Genomic DNA, 19,800 nt, shown 5'->3' on the forward strand with positions numbered 1-19,800 from the left:
AGAGGAGTTTGAAGAACGGCTAGCCAAAAACTCCAAAGGTAATAACAAAATGTTTTTTAAGTACATGAGAAGCAGGAAGCCTGCTAAACAACCAGTGGGGCCCCTGGATGACCGAGATACAAAAGGAGCGCTTGAAGACGATAAAGTCATTGCGGAGAAACTAAATGGATTCTTTGCTTCAGTCTTCACGGCTGAGGATGTTAGGGAGATTCCCAAACCTGAGCTGGCTTTTGTAGGTGACAAATCTGAGGAACTGTCATGGATTGAAGTGTCATGAGAGGAGGTTTTGGAATTAATTGATAAACTTAACATTAACAAGTCACCGGGACCAGATGGCATTCACCCAAGAGTTCTGAAAGAACTCAAATGTGAAGTTGCGGAACTGTTAACTAAGGTTTGTAACCTGTCCTTTAAATCGGCTTCTGTACCCAATGACTGGAAGTTAGCTAATGTAATGCCAATATTTAAAAAGGGCTCTAGAGGTGATCCCGGCAATTACAGACCGGTAAGTCTAACGTCTGTACCGGGCAAATTAGTCGAAACAATAGTTAAGAATAAAATTGTCCGACACATAGAAAAACATAAACTGTTGAGCAATAGTCAACATGGTTTCTGTAAAGGGAAATCGTGTCTTATTAATCTATTAGAATTCTTTGAAGGGGTCAACAAACATGTGGACAAGGGGGATCCAGTGGACATAGTGTACTTAGATTTCCAGAAAGCCTTTGACAAGGTCCCTCACCAAAGGCTCTTATGTAAATTAAGCTGCCATGGGATAAAAGGGAAGGTCCTTTCATGGATTGAGAACTGGTTAAAAGACAGGGAACAAAGGGTAGGAATAAATGGTAAATTTTCAGAATGGAGAAGGGTAACTAGTGGTGTTCCCCAAGGGTCAGTCCTCGGACCGATCTTATTCATAAATGATCTGGAGAAAGGGATAAACAGTGAGGTGGCAAAGTTTGCAAATGATACTAAACTGCTAAAGATAGTTAAGTCCAAAGCAGACTGTGAAGAACTTCAAAAAGATCTCACAAAACTAAGTGATTGGGCAACAAAATGGCAAATGAAATTTAATGTGGATAAATGTAAAGTAATGCACAGTGGAAAAAATAACCCCAACTATACATACAATATGATGGGGGCTAATTTAGCTACAACAAGTCAGGAAAAAGATTTTGGAGTCATCGTGGATAGTTCTCTGAAAACGTCCATGCAGTGTGCAGAGGCGGTCAAAAAAGCAAACAGGATGTTAGGAATCATTAAAAAGGGATAGAGAATAAGACTGAGAATATATTATTGCCCTTATATAAATCGATGGTACGCCCTCATCTCGAATACTGCGTACAGATGTGGTCTCCTCATCTCAAAAAAGATATACTGGCACTAGAAAAGGTTCAGCAAAGGGCAACTAAAATGATTAAGGGTTTGGAACGGGTCCCATATGAGGAGAGATTAAAGAGGCTAGGACTCTTCAGCTTGGAAAAGAGGAGACTAAGGGGGGATATGATAGAGGTATATAAAATCATGAGTGATGTGGAGAAAGTGGATAAGGAAAAGTTATTTACTTATTCCCATAATACAAGAACTAGGGGCCACCAAATGAAATTAATAGGCAGCAGGTTTAAAACAAATAAAAGAAAGTTCTTCACGCAGTGCACAGTCAACTTGTGGAACTCCTTACCTGAGAAGGTTGTGAAGGCTAGGACTATAACAGCGTTTAAAAGAGAACTGGATAAATTCATGGTGGTTAAGTCCATTAATGGCTATTAGCCAGGACGGGTAAGGAATGGTGTCCCTAGCCTCTGTCTGTCAGAGGATGGAGATGGATGGCAGGAGAGAGATCACTTGATTATTGCCTGTTAGGTTCACTCCCTCTGGGGCACCTGGCATTGGCCACTGTCGGTAGACAGGATACTGGGCTAGATGGACCTTTGGTCTGACCCGGTACGGCCTTTCTTATGTTCTTAAGAACTGGCCCACATTGATACAATACAAAAGGTTTTAGAACTCAAATATGAAATTGCAGAACTACCAGCTGTGTTATGTAAGCTATTGTTGAAACAAGCCTCTGTCTCAGAGGACTGGATGGAAGTTAATGTAATACCAATTTTTTGTTAAAGGCCTCCTGAGGCAATACTAGCAATTACAAGCTGATGAGCCTAACTTCAGTACTGGGCAAATTGATAAAAACTATAGTAAAGAACAGAATTATCAGACACATAGATTAACATGATCTGTTAGGAAAGCGTCAACATGGCTTTTGTAAAGGCTTTTCTTTAATCTATTAGAATTCTTTGAGGGTGTCAGCAAGCATGTCTATATGGGTGATCTAGTCAATATAGTGTATTTGGATTTTCAGAAAGCCTTTGACAAGAGTCTTGACCAAAAGGATTTAAAGAAACTAAATAGCCATGGGATAAGAGCAGGGCCGGTTCCAGCATTTCTGCCGCCCCAAGCAAAAAAAAAAAAAAAAAAAAGCCGCGATCGGCGGTGGCAGTTCAGCGGCAGGTCCTTTGCTCCTAGAGGGAATGAGGGACCTGCCACCCCCGAATTGCCGCAGGTGCCGCCCCTCTCCCTTGGCCGCCCCAAGCACCTGCTTGTTAAGCTGGTGCCTGGAGTCGGCCCTGGATAAGAGGGAAGTTCCTCTTATGGATCAATAACTGGTTAACAAATAGGAACAAAAGGTAGGACTAAATGGTCAGTTTTTACAATGAAGAGAGGTCAACGGTGGAATCCTCCAAGCACCTGTACTGGGACCTGTGCAGTTCAACATATTCATTATTGGAATCTCCTGTTAATTTGCTGGATGAGTGTTTCAGCTGACTTGAGTTCAAGGTTTTTGTTTTTGTGGCTTCTCACCTGGGAAGTGAGTCTGATTTTGGATTTGCAAATGCAGTTGCATGTCTTGCAAGCGTAATCTTTGTTGCAGGGAGTGTTTGAGGCATTGGTCTTACAACTGGGTCTCTTCTCCTGCAATGACCTTACACCACTCCTCAAAAATGGACACTGCCTCATGGCACAGACGTCTCCATCTGGGTCTGTCCAGTGCAACGAGTTCACAGGTTTTAATGTCTATCTTGCATGCTTTGAGTTGCCTTTATATCTGAGGATATGTCTTTATATTGAGGATGGGTTCCCATGCTCACTTGGATATAGAGCACAACTTTCAGTATACAGGAAGCCTCCATAAGAACCACCTGTCAGATGCAGCAAAGTTGAGCCCTGATGAGCATGCTCTTGATGCCAGGGATTTGGCACCTTTCAAGGACTTTGGTGTTGGGGATCCTGTCCTGATGTTGCAGATGGATCTTAGGCAGTGAAGGTGGAAGCTCTCCAGTTGTTTGATGTGGCATCAGTAGAACATCTGTGTTTCACAGCCGTAGAGTAGTGAGGTAAATATAACAGCACAATAGATTTTTATCTTCGTTCTGAGGCAGACTCTGCTCTCCCTCCAGAGACTGTGGGTGAGTCTGACAAATTCCAAGCTGGCCTTTGCCGGGTGCTGAATAATTTCATCATCCAACCTGGTGTTTCTGGAAAGTATGTTACCCAGGTAGCAGAATTTCCTGACTCTGTTGTGGGGTATGTTGTCAATTGTGATAATGGTGCTGGTGATACTGGTGGTCTGATGCTGGCTGGTACCTTACCTCAGTCTTTTTCAGGCTGATTGTAACTGAAGCATTCTGAGGAGCAGGCAAAGCGATCCTGATAAGCTGCATGTCTTTGAGTGTGGTGTGCAATGCGGGCATAGTCATCTGCAAACAGGAAATCTCTTAATAGCTGTTTAATTACCTTTTTGCAGGCCCTGAGTTGCTGAAGGCTGAATAGACCCCGTGAAATGTAAACCAGATCTGTATGCTTCTGCCAAAGTCCAGGAATGTGAACAAGAGACTGGCTGAGAAGACAAAGGCATAGAGGAGTGGAGCGATTACTCATCTTTGTTTGGTCCCAGTGTTGACAGGGAAAGCTTCTGAAGAGTCACAGATGACAGCAATCATCTTCTCTTGAGAGACAAATTTATGAAGGCGTTTCCATAAGCCTCACAATTTACCATGTTAAAGGCCTTCGTCAGGTTAATAATCACCATGTACAGATCCTTATTCTTTTCACCAGCCTCCTTTTGTATTTGTTGGGCTGCAAAAATCATTTCCATTATGCCATTGTCAGCATGAAAGCCATACTGTCTCTCTGGATACACTGAGTCCACTAGGTGAGAGATGAGCCTCTTGAGGACAACCCGTGCAAGGATCTTCCCTGCTGTAGACAGGAGTGAGATCCTGCAATGGTTGTCCCAGCTAGATATGCTTCCGTTCTTTTGATATAGCTAGACTATGAAAGCATTCTTATACTCCTGGGGCACAGTACACTGTTCCCATAAAGTCTTGAAAAGGCTGGTGAGTTTCCTGACCAGGTGGGCATGTCCACATTTGTACACTTCAGGTGGAATGTTGTCGGGCCTGGAGACTTGCCCGTGGACAGCTGCTTGATGGCCTTAATAACCTCATCTAAAGAAGGAGCCATGGACAGCTCCCCCAGGACAAGGTGCTGTGGGAGAGCATCAATGGCTTCATTGGACATATTCTCCTGAACTGTCAAACCACTATCAAAGTGCTCTGCCCAGTGAGAGAGAATATCGACTTTGTGAGCAGCCAGTTATCATTTGCTGTGAGGACAGGGGCTATACCACTGGATTTTTGGGCCATTCACTGCACAGAGACCTTCACAGAAGGCTTTTGCATCATACTTGTCAGCCAATTCCTGCAGTTCTGCAACCTTCTGCTCCCACCAGTAGTTTTTCATTAGCCTTAATTTGGTTTGTAGTGTATGTTTGGCCTGATTGTACCTGGCCTTTTTCAATGCTGATTTCTTGTCCAAAATATTGTACTTGTATGTGTTGTGCATGGTTTCCAGTAGCCAGTCTATTTTAGGGTAATTTTCATTGAACCATCTTGATTTTTCCACCTTACAAAGCCAAGAACCTTCGATGCCATATTCTATGTATCATCTCTGGCCTCAATGTCTGTGGAGTTCCCTAGGACTTCAGCTAACACAGTCTCCAGTGTCTGTTCCAACTTTGCTTGTTTTCTGGGGTCTTTCATGCAGGCACATTGATCTTCTTTAGTGGCTTGAAGTGTCTTCTGGGAGCTTTGGTCAGAAGTGTAATGATTTGATGCTTCTTACAAGCCGATGGCCCAACCAGCATTCAGCTCCTCTCAGAGCAGCTGATGTGCATGTCCTTAATTGCTCTAAACCTTACAATTACATAATCCTGCATGTGTTACTGTTTCAAAGTGGGATTTATCCATATTGTCTTATATTTATTAGCCTGTTGGAGGACTGTGTTGGTAACAGTGAAATTGAACGTGTCACAGTTGGAGAGAACTAGCCGGCCTTTGGAGTTTGTCCTTCCAATGCCATGATGGTCTAGCACCCTTTTCCATGTATCAGAGTCAGCTTCCATGTGAGCATTAGTCTCCAAGGACAATAAATTTGTCCTGGGGTGGCACCCCTCTGATGAGATCTTCGTAAATGTCATCTTAACCTCTGTATGAGTCATTGTTGGCGCATAGGCACTGATACTGGTGGCATACAGGTCTCTGGACGAGTTCATGTTGTGCACCATAAGTCAGTCATTGACTCCCTTGGGGAGTGAATCATGCTTGCAGGCAATGTCAGATCGTATGATAAAATCGAACCTCGAATGTCTCGGCTCATCCTTAGACTTGCCATCTAGTAGTAGGCATTGCTACTCCCACCTCTTCAAGAGTGGGACTCATCAGTGAGTCTGATTTCACTGAGGGAAGCGATGTCTGTTACACCTCTTCAGTGTTTTGGCAATAGGGGTATTCTTCATTCTGGTCTTTGGTCATTGTCAAGAAGAGTTCTGACATTCCACAACCCAAATGTCAGTTTGTTTTGTTTTATTTTGACTGCTGTTGGATGAGCAGCCAAGAGTGGCAGCCTGACAGGTACAGAAAGGGCAGGCAGTGTTTAGGATTCCTTTTTAGTCCCCCTTCGCTGGCTTGGGGAGAAAAGCGCTGTACCTAAAAAGGCTGCTCCATCACTTCAGAACGATACAAGCTCCATATCTGCCCTAGTCTATGGAGAACGACCATCACCTTAAAGCTGTGTGAGTGCAAAGTTGTGACTGTGGCCTGGTCCACACTAACCCCCCACTTCGAACTAAGGTACGCAAATTCAGCTACGTTAATATCGTAGCTGAATTCGAAGTACCTTAGTTCGAACTTACCGCGGGTCCAGACGCGGCAGGCAGGCTCCCCCGTCGATGCCGCGTACTCCTCTCGCCGAGCTGGAGTACCGGCATCGACGGCAAGCACTTCCGGGATCGATCCCAGAAGATCGATTGCTTACCGCCGGACCCGGAGGTAAGTGTAGACCTACCCTGTGTCCCTGTCACCACTTCCTCCTCACCACAGGATTCTGGTAAGTTGGTTGGGTTGAATGAGTTGGCTGAACAACTTGCACTTCGAATGGATTTAAGTTAGAGATGTTTGTACAGAACCTTTCCCACTCTCTCACCCAAGCAGCTGTTGCCACACTGGTGCAATAGATGCCACAAGCACGGCGTGCACAGACATGCCAGCAGCAGACAGCTGCTTCCAGGAGCGGAGTGGGGCCACAGCAGGCAAGCAGCCTGCCTGAGCACCCCGCTGAGCCACGGGACTTTTAGCGGCCCGGAGATGGCGAAGACAGAAATGTTAGTTGTGGCGGGCTGGACAGAAATGTTAGACAGGCCGGATCCAGCCTGCAGGCTGTATTTTGCCCACTTAAACCTTCTCTCTGCCTTCTTTTATTAATTTTTTTTTTTGTAAAAAGCAACAGAGGGTCCTGTGGCACCTTTAAGACTATCAGAAGTATTGGGAGCATAAGCTTTCATGGGTAAGAACTTCAGTTCTTCAGATGCAAGTAATGGAAATCTCCAGAGGCAGGTATAAATCAGTATGGAGATAACGAGGTTAGTTCAATCAGGGAAGGTGAGGTGCTCTGCTAGTAGTTGAGGTGTGAAGGCCAAGGGAGGAGAAACTGCTTCTGTAGTTGGATAGTCATTCACAGTCTTTGTTTAATCCTGATCTGATGGTGTCAAATTTGCAAATGAACTGGAGCTCAGCAGTTTCTCTTTGGAGTCTGGTCCTGAAGTTTTTTTGCTGTAAGATGGCGACCTTTACGTCTGCTATTGTGTGGCCAGGGAGGTTGAAGTTTTCTCCTACACGTTTTTGTATATTGCCATTCCTGATATCTGACTTGTGTCCATTTATCCTCTTGCGTAGTGACTGTCCAGTTTGGCCAATGTACATAGCAGAGGGGCATTGCTGGCACATGATGGCATATATAACATTGGTGGACATGCAGGTGAATGAGCTGGTAATGTTGTAGCTGATCTGGTTAGGTCCTGTGATGGTGTTGCTGGTGTAGATATGTGGACAGAGTTGGCATCGAGGTTTGTTGCATGGGTTGGTTCCTGAGATAGAGTTGTTATGGTGCGGTGCATGGTTGCTGGTGAGAATATGCTTAAGGTTGGCAGGTTGTCTGTGGGCGAGGACTGGCCTGCCTCCCAAGGTCTGTGAAAGTGAGGGATCATTGTCCAGGATGGGTTGTAGATCACTAGACACCACCATACAAGGTAGCCATTTTACAGCAAAAAAAACTTCAGGACCAGACTCCAAAGAGAAACTGCTGAGCTTCAGTTCATTTGCAAATTTGACACCATCAGATCAGGATTAAACAAAGACTGTGAATGGCTTTCCAACTACAGAAGCAGTTTCTCCTCCCTTGGTGTTCACACCTCAACTGCTAGCAGAGCACATCACCCTCCCTGATTGAACTAACCTCATTATCTCCATGCTGATTTATACCTGCCTCTGGAGATTTCCATGACTTGCATCTGAAGAAGTGAGGTTCTTACCCACGAAAGCTTATGCTCCCAATACTTCTGTTAGTCTTAAAGGTGCCACAGGACCCTCTGTTGCTTTTTACAGATTCAGACTAACATGGCTATCCCTCTGATAATTTTTTTGGGGTGTTTTTAGCAAAACCTCCTTACATTGTGCACTTGCCATTAAGCTACTGGCCTGTGAATTACCTCTAGTTTTGAACTAATGCAATTTCAATAAGATATGGAAATAGGCTGTATTTCAGCAGAAAGTGGAAGATCTATAAAATATGCACTTTTGGTAGTTTGGAGACACTGTTTCATAGACCCTCTATTTTATCCTATAACTGGCATAGATTAGTTGGAAAAAAAAACTAATTGTTCTTCCCCTATGCAGACACACATTCAATTTGTGCAGGTCTAGAGTTCCCACTAACTACTGGGGGCTAATAGAGACTCTGTTACACCAGTATAAATGTGGAATAACTCCAATGAAATCAGTGTGCTAACTCCAGATTTACATTGTTGTAACTGAGAGCCGAATCTGGCCTATTAAGTACTTTCTCTATTGTCTTCAGCACATTCATTTATACTCCTAGCATCCCTGCTTGTTGTTTTAATCTTGCATAACACTAGGCATGCATCTTGCCCCCAAGTAATCCATTATGGTCTCTCAAATTGAAAAGCAAGGAGAAACACAGAGTCAGAACTTATTGTTTTAAAACCTTTCATATTTGAATCTTTGGTGGTCAGCGGTTAAGAAAGACTGTTCTGCCTGAGACTGCATGTACAACACTTGTGGAGGAAGCAATGTGATATTTCATAACATGCAGAGTAGAAAAAGGAAGAACAAAGATCAAGAGGAAGTTGGAGTTCTTTCATAAGTTTCAAACTTTCTCAAAGTCTGGGTAAGTTTGCATTTGGTTAGGGGACACCTCAACTTTAAACTAGAAATTAGGCTATCCTACCCTTCCGCCCTTTCTCTCCGTTTTTATTTTGTTTGAATAACGTTTTGATCAGAGCTTTATCACCTCGGAGATCACAAGGAAAAGAAACCACTTAAGCATTACTTGCCCTGCAGCTTCATCTCAGGACTACATCTCCTGGTTCAGTCTGGCAGTAGCTGAGCAGGAGTCGGTGTGACTGCTTCCAAGACTGTAGGATTTTTTTGTTTGTTTGTTTGTTTTATGAGTAGGCAATAGTGGTGTTTGAGGATTTGGGGCAGCTAAAAGTATTATCTATCATTTCTCCCCTTCCAGATGCAGTAACATCTTTTGACCCCTTTTTCCCTCCTGGCTGTTGTCCCAATAAGCTATTACCTCATTTAAGCAGTACTTACCCCACTTAATTGGCACTCTCTTGCTGAAATGTAATACTGTAGGATTCTATTGATTGGATGCTTTAGATGTCATTTTAAAAAAGATAGTTTTATCTTTTAATTCTATGAAAGGAAACAAGAAAAAACTTTGTCCTAAATGAAGTTCCCTTTTTCTTCCTTTCAGTATGTGGTGGGTTGTTCATTCCACAACAGCCTAGAAGGGGGTTAATGAGACTGAGAAAAGGCCAATTAACCAGATGGGATACAGCCAAGGGGAAACAGCTGCCTAAGTAATCTCTGAATAATGATAGAACCCAGCTGGAAAGGAAAAAGCAAGGCTAGGATGAAGCCAGGAAGCTGGCAGTGGAAGAGGGCTGCAGTGAAGGAGCCTGCATCTACTCTCTGGACAGTAAAGAGGGAAAAAAGGGAGACTAGGTGAAGAGAGTGTAGGAAAAGGCTCAGGGAAAAGGCAGCAAGATTTAAGATGGTGCAAACCTTGGCTGCTGATTAGAGGATCCTTCAGCTGGAACCTGGAGTATAGGGTGGGTCCGGGTTCCCCTCCCAGACACTGGGGAAATGGCATAGTTTGGATAGTGAAGGGAAGACTGCCATCTTGGAGGCTGAGACTTTGATATCTGGGAAGGGGGAAAACACACAGTGACCTGGCCAGATCACCAAGCCATGAAGACAAAGCACCCTGAGTCACAGAGAGAGAGAGAGAGAGTGGCAGCAGGGTGTGCAGCGAGCTGTAGAAGGGTGTGTTGGACCTGGAAAGAGTGAATCCCCAGACGCAGCCACAAGAAAGCACCCCAACGGTGAGTGGACCCCATGAGAGAATAACTATTAGGAAAAAAATGTACCAGTAACCAAATTAAGACATTCTCTGCTGGTCAGACTTCTGTATGGATATTCCATTGCCAAAAGCTTGCTGCTTTTTTTTTTTTCAACTAACATTTAGAACCCAATATTTCCACAACAACGCCGTGTTTCTCAGAAACAGAAGAGGGAGCATAGTTTCAATTATTATTTCTATTCCCTTCTCAAGTGCTCTGCTAATATCAATCAGATCAAATCCCAGAAACTGCACCATGGTTGTAGTAACTGTAATTACTGGTAAGTCATTGGCATGGCTCAAATGTTGAAGGAACTAGGAATAATGGAGATTCCCTCATTAGATGTAAATTAGTTTTACTTAGTTAATATTTATTATGCAAGAAGAGAAAAGGATGGAGAAATTCCCCATTAATGGCTTGACCCTACTGGAATTTTGCCACTTATTTCACACCACTGGAATTCAACCTAGAAGTAATCAGGAGGGGTTTAAATTAATAGCAAAAGGGGAAGGTAAAAAGAGGGAAGATGTGAGCCAATAAGATATGAGCACTCAGCACAAAACCAAGATGTTGAGAACAAAGGACATGAAGACAAGAAATTCTGACATTGTGTGTACACTAGTGCTAGGACCTTGAGTAACAAAGAAGAGGAATTGGAATTACTCATTTGAGCATAAATTTGATCTAGTTGATGTTACTTAAATGAGGTGGTATGATTTGTACAACATGAATGTTAAAGTCAATGGTTATAATCTACGTAGGTATGATCAAGTGGGCAAAAGGGGAGGGGGGTCAGGCATTCTGTGTCAAAAATGGTGTAATCTGTTTGAGTCCCTGATAACTGAGAAGAAAGTGATCTTGAATGCTTATGGATCAATGACCTAACAGATAAAGCACGAGATGGGGTATTAGTTGGTGTCTGCTACAATAGGACACAGGGTGAGCACCTCCTTACACACCTATCCATAATGTGTAGGCAGGACCGGCTTTAGCAGGTGCGGGACCCCACGCTGGGACGCGAATTGTCTCACACACCCCCGCCCCAACTCCGCCCCCAGCCCCGCCCCCTCACTGCCCCATTGGATCCCTCCCCAAATCCCTGCCCTGGCCCCGCGTCTTCCCCAAGCACGCCGCATTCCTTCTCCTCACCCCTCCCTCCCAGGCTTGTGCTGATCAGCTGTATGGCTGCACAAGCGCTGGAGGGAGGGGGGAGAAGCAGGATGCGGCTTTTTTTTCCCCGCTCCACCGGCAGCCCCGGACGTTGCGGGGCCCTCTTAGGCATGGGGCCCCATTCCGGGGAATCGGCCGAATCGGCTTAAAGCCAGCCCTATGTGTAGGGGGAAAAATGTGATCATGGGGGACATCCATTTGAGTGACATTTACTGGAGGTGTCATGCTGCCAGTACTAAAACATCTCTGGAATTTCTAAACATTGTAGATAACAATTTCCTAACTCAAAAAGTGTTGCAACTAACATGGGGGAATTTTTTATTAGACCTTATCCTAACAAATAAAGAGGAATTGATCACAAAACTAGAAGTTACTGGTAGCTTAGGTAGGTATAAGTAGTCATGACTTGATCACATTTATAATGTGCAAGCAAAGTCTAGACCAGTAATATATATAATATATATACTTAGTGCTTTAATAGGGCTAATTTCACAATGCTGAAAACACATATGAGCCAAATCAGCTGTGAGGAAGAATTTAATGAGAAAAATGTGAATTATAAGTGGGAATCACTCAAGAGCATCTTACTAGATGCCCAAAAAGTCACAATCCCACAACTGAGGAAGAAGGCCATGCTGGGTAAACCAACCTGGTTTGGAGCAGAAGTGAAGGCATCTGTACTTAAAAAAAAAAAAAAAAGTTTGTGTGTGTGTGTGTGTGTGTGTGTATAGATAGATATATCAAATGGATGAAAGGGGACACTGATGGTAATGAATACAAATAAGAAGTTAAGAATTGTACAAAATTGATTAGCAGTGTTAAGGATAATAAGGAGGGTTTTTTTAAAAAAAATATGTTAGGAATAAACAGAATCCTGAAAATGGTATTGGTCCATTACTAGATGGAAATGGTAGAAGAAGAAGAATTAACAATAATGTAGAAAAGTCGGAAGTATTCAATAAATATTTCTGTTCTGTGTTTGGGGGTGGGGGGAACAGATGTTATAGCCTCATCATATGATGATCACTCTTTCCATTCCACTAGTATCTCATGAGGATGTCAAACAAAAGCTACTAAAGCTAAACATTTTTAAATCAGCAGGTCCAGATAACTTGCATCGAAAAGAGCTGGCTCAGGAGCTCACTGGGCCATTAATGTTGATTTTTTTTCAGTAACTCTCAGATTACTGGGAAAGTTCCAGAAGACTGGAAGAAAGCTAATTTGCCAATTTTAAAAAGGGTAAACATGATGATCTGGATAACGATAGACCTATCAGCCAGGCTTCTATCAGCATGGGTTTATAGAAAATAAATCCCATATAACGAAGTATCTTTTTTTATGAGATTACAAATTTGGTTGATAAAGATAATAGTGTTGATGTAATATACTTAGGCCTTGTCTACACTACAGAGTTTTATTGACACAAGTTATGCTGATGTACAGCGACCGCTGTAATTAAATCACTTTTGCATGTCCACACTATGCCAACACTCCCCAGCACCACTTTTTCCCTGTTCTATCGCCTCCCATTATATTTTTGCATCCTGTGGGCATTTCAGATGACCTTCTAGAGCTCCTTGTTCCCCCTTTGTCTTTCTGCCCTTTTCCCTCCAGCATTCTCTCCCTTTTAAATTAGAAGCTGATCTGACTTCAGTGGACAGGTCTGAGAGACCTGCACCAGTCTTGTGTTAAGATCACATTTTGCATCAATCCCACTGCAGGTCTGGGAGAAACCTTAGCTTATTGTAGTTTTGTTTTGTTTTAAAAGGTTAATTCTTTAATCTTAAATAGTGAAGTAACTAGAATTTACCTGGTATAACTCTCTTTAAAAGCTTAACATTGTTTAATTTAGTAAAAAACAGACAGACTTGGTCTGCCATCTCTCCTTGGTCACGTTAATTTGTTTCTATGACTTGTGGTGGGGTGTGTGGGTTTTGTTTGTTTGTTTTTTAAGATTCTGTGTCAGTTTTTGTTTCTAAAGGCCTACTTGTGAGTGAAGGATCTGATTATATCCTATTAGAATAGGACAGAACTAGTACAGAGTCCAGGTGAGAGTTGAGTGAGTCATCTTCTACTACACACCCAATATATGATCTTTGATCATATGTACGGTAGCTAAAAATAATAAAACTTTTATTGCCACAGTAATACTTCAATGTGTGTCTTATATAGAATACCTCCATGCTTTGGAGGGTTTGAGGCACTCCAGTCTTGCTCTGTGCCTGGCACTTTTCAGCATAGTTACCCTATTGTCTTGTTGCCTGGATTGTCTGTCAGGCTAGTGCAATGTTAACAGAAATATTCTGATGGCCTGATAAGGGCTCAATTAATGTAAATCATTTTTTTATATATTTCATGGATTTGTTTTATAATTTAGGGACTTATCATACACTGCATGGGCTACTCCTGGGCAGGAAAAAGGAAACACTGTAAGTTTCAGCTTGTAGAGTTTCCTGCAAAGTCCTCCCTGAGAAGCGTGGGGAACATGGTAAAATTCTCATTGACTTCAGTGGGATCAGGGTTAGGTCAGTCTGAAGCACTCTTGCAAATCCCACCTTTAGGGCTGGTTCAGCTCTCAATTACACTGGTTGATTTCAATGTTTTCAATGAACAAGAGTTGCATGTGCTTGATACCTTAAAATTACACCACTTATATAAGTGCCTAAATAAACCTTTTTAGGTGCCTAACTTGAGACACTCACATGTGAAAATTCTGATCTAATTCTCTCATGCTGCTACCATACAGAGCCTCTGAGCTTTGGCAACAACCAGACTGACAGAGCATTAACTTGCACCACTAAGTACAGGGCCAGTTTATGTTTATGTTCTATTTTTTTTAAATTGTATTCTTGGCTTTACTATGTAGCGATGATACATTTTTATTATTTACAATAAACTTAATACTATGTATTGTTTCCTTACTTTTATGTTCTAATTTTAGAAAAATGGAATCAGTTTTATTTAAACTACTTTTATCTGTAGATTTTTTCAAATATATTACAATGTATCTTTTGTTAGATAATATTTAATATAAATACTGTGAGAGAAACTAGCCCATCATTCTAGAAAGGCAGACCAATTGTTATTGCTTTCATGCTCAATAACCTGAAAGATGTTTCCAGTATTAATGTGATTGCCTATCTGTATACTACAACCATTCTATAATATGCATAATTATTTTAAATGAAAAATATCAATCAGTGTAAAATATTGAAATTAGATGGTAATTTATCAGTATAATACCATGATAATATAACTGTCAAATACAAAATCCTGAATGTATTGAGGATGGGATTTTCAAAAGCACCCATGTGATTTAGGAGCACAAATCCAATTGACTGTCAATGAAACTTGTTTCTATATCATGTGGGGGAGGGGGGAGTTTTGTTTTTTTTGGGGGGGGGGAGGGTTGCTTTTTGTTTGTTTTTAAAATGTGCCTAAGACCTTGATCCTCAAAAAACGTACACACACACACACACACGTTGCCAGTCTGGGGACTTGACAGAAGCAGTTCTCACAAAGAGCAGCCCAGAGACAGAAACTGAATCTGAGGCTCCTTCCTCACATGCTTGAAAGGGAGACAAAGAGCCCATGGAGGCAGGAGCAGGGATCTGCTTGACAAGTTGGACAATCAACTGCAGGCCCAGGAGTGCCTGCACCTGGGTGGGATTGCCCTGGTGCAGGAATGTGCCCTGCACCCAGACAGACCCATGTTTGGGAGGATGAGGAGTTACTGTCCCAGAGCCTGACTGTTGTGCCTGCGTGAACAACTGCAAGCCCTGGAGTGCCTGGGATTACTTGTAAATGTGAGATGAACCTAGGCAGTGACAGTTTTGTGGAGAGAGCTGCTGGCTGTAGAGAGTTGTTAAAGCATCCCAAGGAGAAGCAGCCCAGGGCTGCCCAGAGGATTCAGGGGGCTTGGGGCAAAGCAATTTTGGGTGCCCCTTCCATAAAAAAAAGTTGCAATATTATAGAATACTATATTCTCACGGGGGCCCCTGTGGCCCCGGGGCAAATTGCCCCACTCTGACACCCCCCCCCCCCCCGGCGGCCATGGGAAAAATAAACATTGAAAAACCTTCCGCATCTTGGCAAAAACCCAGTTTTGAGAAAACTTCTTTTCAAGTCACCTTTACAAGGTATCACTGGTTCTCAGCACCAGCTAGTGCTAAAAGGCACTAAAGCTCATTAAAAGGGTTGGACAAATATTTTCTGTCAACTTTTTTTGAATCAAAAACTAGGGGTTTTTAAAAAGCAGAAAAAATCAGACAATGTTTGCTTTCCTTCAAAATTTGTTGTGGTTTTTTATATTTGAAAAGCCGAAATTAGTCTGCCAAAACTTGAACATGGTTTGGGGTTTCAGAAGTGTGTGGCCAAATATTTGCTGCTTGCTGTGTTTGATTGTTTAAAGAAACAATCAAAAAATTCTGCTTAAAAAAAATCCAAAACTTTTGAACCACCTCAGCTTGTGACAAATGCCTGAGGCCATCCAGTCAGAGATTTTTCCAGGTTTCTGATACTCTGCTAGCTTCCTAAACAACAAGGAGTCTGGTGGCACCTTAAAGACTAACAGATTTATTTGGCTACTCCCTGATACTTGCTAGCTTCCTTGACTCATATCTGTCTCCATAACTTCGGGTTCACTTAGGTTAGAACATAAGAATGGCCATACTGGGTCAGACCAAAGGTCCATCCAGCCCAGTATCCTGCCTACCAACAGTGGCCAATGCCAAGTGCCCCAGAGGGAGTGAACCTAACAGATAACGATCAAATGATCTCTCTCCTGCTGTCCATCTCCACACTCTGACAAACAGAGGCTAGGGACACCATTCCTTATCCATCCTCGCTAATAGCCATTAATGGACTTAACCTCCATGAATTTATCTGTTTCCTAGAGACTGGCTCCATGGGGTCCTTCACAAACTGGAGACGGTTACTGTGGGATTGTCTTTAGTATAGCTTAAGTACATACTCCACGAACTGAGCATTTGAGCTTGTTCCAGAATCTGAAATGAGCCATGTTGTGAAAACTGAAATGCTCAAAATAGCACATGCATGTGAATGGACACAGGGTGCTAAAATTAAATTAACCCAGGGGTTCTCAAACTGGGGGTCGGGACCCCTCAGGGGGTCATGAGGTTATTACTGGGGGTCACGAGCTGTCAGCCTCCACCTCAAACCCTGCTTTGCCTCCAGCATTTATAATAGTGTTAAATATATAAAAAAGGGGTCGCACTCAGAGGTTTGCTATGTGAAAGGGGTCACCAGTACAAAAGTTTGAGAACCACTGAATTAACCCCTCTGGAGCCTCGGGGAATGCAGGGGAGGGGGGATCTCCCTTGGTAGGGTTGGGAAGAAGGTAGATGGTGTATGATATTGCTCTTCTCATGTGATCTCTCTCCCATGGCTCTCTTGGCTCTATCACTGTTAATCTAAAGTGGCTAATTTTAAATGAAGCTACCCTCCTCTGACATGAATCTCCCTATGGCACTGAAATTAAATGTAGACTATAATTTGGAATTTGAGAAGTGAAAGGGGTGGTAGCCCTAAGGGGAAAGATAACCGCTTGGCTCATTGTGTTAAATAGCTGTCTGCAAGCTTCAAACTGCTGAATGAGCTTTAGGGTAGGGAAGGCTGTGCCTCCCCAAACAGCCTGCTCTCTATCTGACCCCCACCCACTTCCTGCCCCCCGACTAGCCCCCTCAGAATCCCTGACCCATCCTGCTCCATATCCCCTCATAGCCCCCCCCCCCAACCACCACCCCGGGACCCCACCCCCCACCAACCCCCCATCCCCTGACTGCCCTGACCCCTATCTACCCTCCCCCCCCACAGAGTCCTGACAGATCCCCGGAACGCCCATGATCCAACCTCCCGTTCCCTGTCCCCTGACCGCCCCCGCAGCAGCACTGTCCAGGGCCGCTCCTGGGTTAACGCCGCCTCTCCCCTCTCTCGGAGCCTCAGCACGCCGCGTCCAGGAGCTGCCCTGGCCCCTGGACAGCGCTGCAGCGATAGGGTGACCAGATGTCCCGATTTTATAGGGACAGTCCCGATTTTTGGGTCTTTTTCTTATATAGGCTCCTATTACGCCCCACCCCCTGTCCCGATTTTTCACATTTGCTGTCTGGTCACCCTATGCAGCGATGTGGTTCCGGTGAGACCGGAGCTCGCATTCCCGCCCCCTTACCATGCGGATCTGACTCAGTGGAAGGAACTCAGGCCCCCCTGGAGCCACGCCGCTGCAGCACTGTCCAGGGCCGCTCCTGATGCGGCGTGCTGAGGTGCCGGGGGATGGGGAGAGGTGGGGCTGGGGGCCTGGGGCAAATTGCCCCATTTGCCCCCCCCCCTCTGGGTAGCCCTGAAGCAGCCTCAGAGTTACTATTTGTCTTAGAAGGGGAGGAGATGCCATGTTTGTCTCTTAGGTAGAGAAATAGAGACTGACTTGGAGCCCACAAAGGAGAGCCCCAAACTCAGCTGCCCTGCCACGCTACCAGTGACCTAAGGCCTGTAAGGAGACTTCGTGGACATGCTTATAAATGACTTAAACCAATAAGAATTTAGTGCTAATTGCTGTGAGATTTGGTTGATTAATCAAGTATCTGATTTCTGTACTTATTCCCTTTCTCTTCTTTCAATTTACCCCATCCTGCCCTTGGAATAAAACAATGTTTGGCTTTATCTAATGATCCTTGACTTCTTGTACTTATACACTGTAATGTCCTAGAGAAAGTAGGGGTTATCTATTAGTTTATGCACCCAGCCCCTGGATGGAAGCACTGAGTGCAAAGAACCCTGGGGCCTACTGGTGCTAAGATCCTTCAGTGAGGAGAAAGGAAAAAGGAGTCTTTGCCACCCTTGGTGATCGATGAATCACCACGAGGGGGGGCTACATATGCGCTGCAAGTAGTTTAAGTGCCTACAGTTTCCCTATGACATACTTTCTTGTAGGATTGGGACCTAAAATTGAACCAGACAAGGATGGGAGAGGCCTCAACATGAATGCCCTTTCTTACAAATAGGCAGCTATTAATTACAGAATTTTTGCAAGCTGGGCCCAAACTGTTAGCAAATAAGAATTCCTCACAGACTGAATAGCAGTAAAGACAGACTATGAAACCACACCCCGTCTTTCCCCTGAAAGGCAGATAAATTGTCTCCATTCATTTAACTCAGAATCTCAATAATAAGTGTACTAGTCTGAGGCTTATCAGCAGGAAGTTTTTCATGGAGTTTGTTGCACTTCTGGAAGAGATCACTCAGAAGGAGTGACTTGTTGATATTCTTATCAGATTACAAGCCTCTCTGGCCTTGCATTTCTGAAAGATAATAAATCACACCTGAACAGCCTGAATCTCCAGCTTCTGGGCAAATTCCTCTCCTCTTCTTCCTAGGAAGGAAACATTGCCTTCCAAGTAACAATGAAGGTCTTTCAGGGACAGCTAGAGTCAAATGATCTTTCACACTTTGCAGCTTTTCAACAAATGCCCAAGAAGTAAGAGTGTGAGAGGCTTTTCAGGGTTGGATAGAATGGAACTGGTCAGAAATTTCCTATCAAAAGGTGTTTAGACAGAAAATGTGTTTTTTCCACAAAATCAAAACGTTCTGTAGGAAAATCCCCAGGCCTGGTGGATTCCATCTCCCATGATACACTGTGATCTCATGTCTAGTTGAGCCACTGCAGTGCACCATGGGAGTCTCTGACATGGGGCATCATGCAAAATATAGTCTAGCCAAGGGACCCAGCCCATATTTCCCTTTTCCCCCTTGCCACATCAATAAAACAGGATTTCCAGAATCTCTTTTTAGAGAAGTAGTGTCAGTCTTCCAATTGATCCTTACAGCATATTTCATTTTTCTATATGTTTTGTAAAGATCTGTGTACACTCACAGCACTTGAAAAGTCTACAATATGTGTGCAAGTCTGATGCAGCTCTCAGGTTCCTGGCAAGCTGTCAGTCCAAACTTACGTACCACTCCAATGCTTCTTTAGAAAATCTAGCAGTCTCAGTGGGAAGGAAGGCAGGTCTTAGCCACTAATTCAGGGGTCATTATGTGATATTGTTAATGTGCACTTCAAATTCAAAAAAAGAGTTATTATCAACAGTTTTTTGTTTTCCTCAGTGCATGTATGCATGACAGGTCTCTGTTTTCTCCCACTGCTACCCTGTATAAACACTACTGCCAGGCTTTTTGCTCTTTAAAGGACCCAGCTATCTTAAGCAATCTGAAGCCTGGTGGGGGGTACAAGTCTTTTCACACCCCTGGTGGGAACCATGAATTCTAGATGCTCCCACCTCACTGGTGTCTCTTGGAGGAGACCCATCTCTCCCTCCCCGCACAAGACAGAAAATGGCCTGGGGTTTGAGCCCATGACCACAAGGGGAGTTAGACATTGCAATGCTGAGCATTGCAATGTCCACCTTTTAGGTGCCTAGAAAATCACTGAATCCACAAAGCCTGAGTTAGGTGCCCAGGCTCCTTATACAATGAATGCAGGGAGAAAGATGCTTAAGAATGGGATCCACAAAAACCAGCAAGCTAGGCAGCCCCCTGTTTAAGCTAGTCTGTAGCAGATGCTGACAAAAGGA

Source organism: Chrysemys picta, chromosome 6 (assembly GCF_011386835.1).
Source record: "Chrysemys picta bellii isolate R12L10 chromosome 6, ASM1138683v2, whole genome shotgun sequence".
NCBI lineage: Eukaryota > Metazoa > Chordata > Testudines > Emydidae > Chrysemys > Chrysemys picta.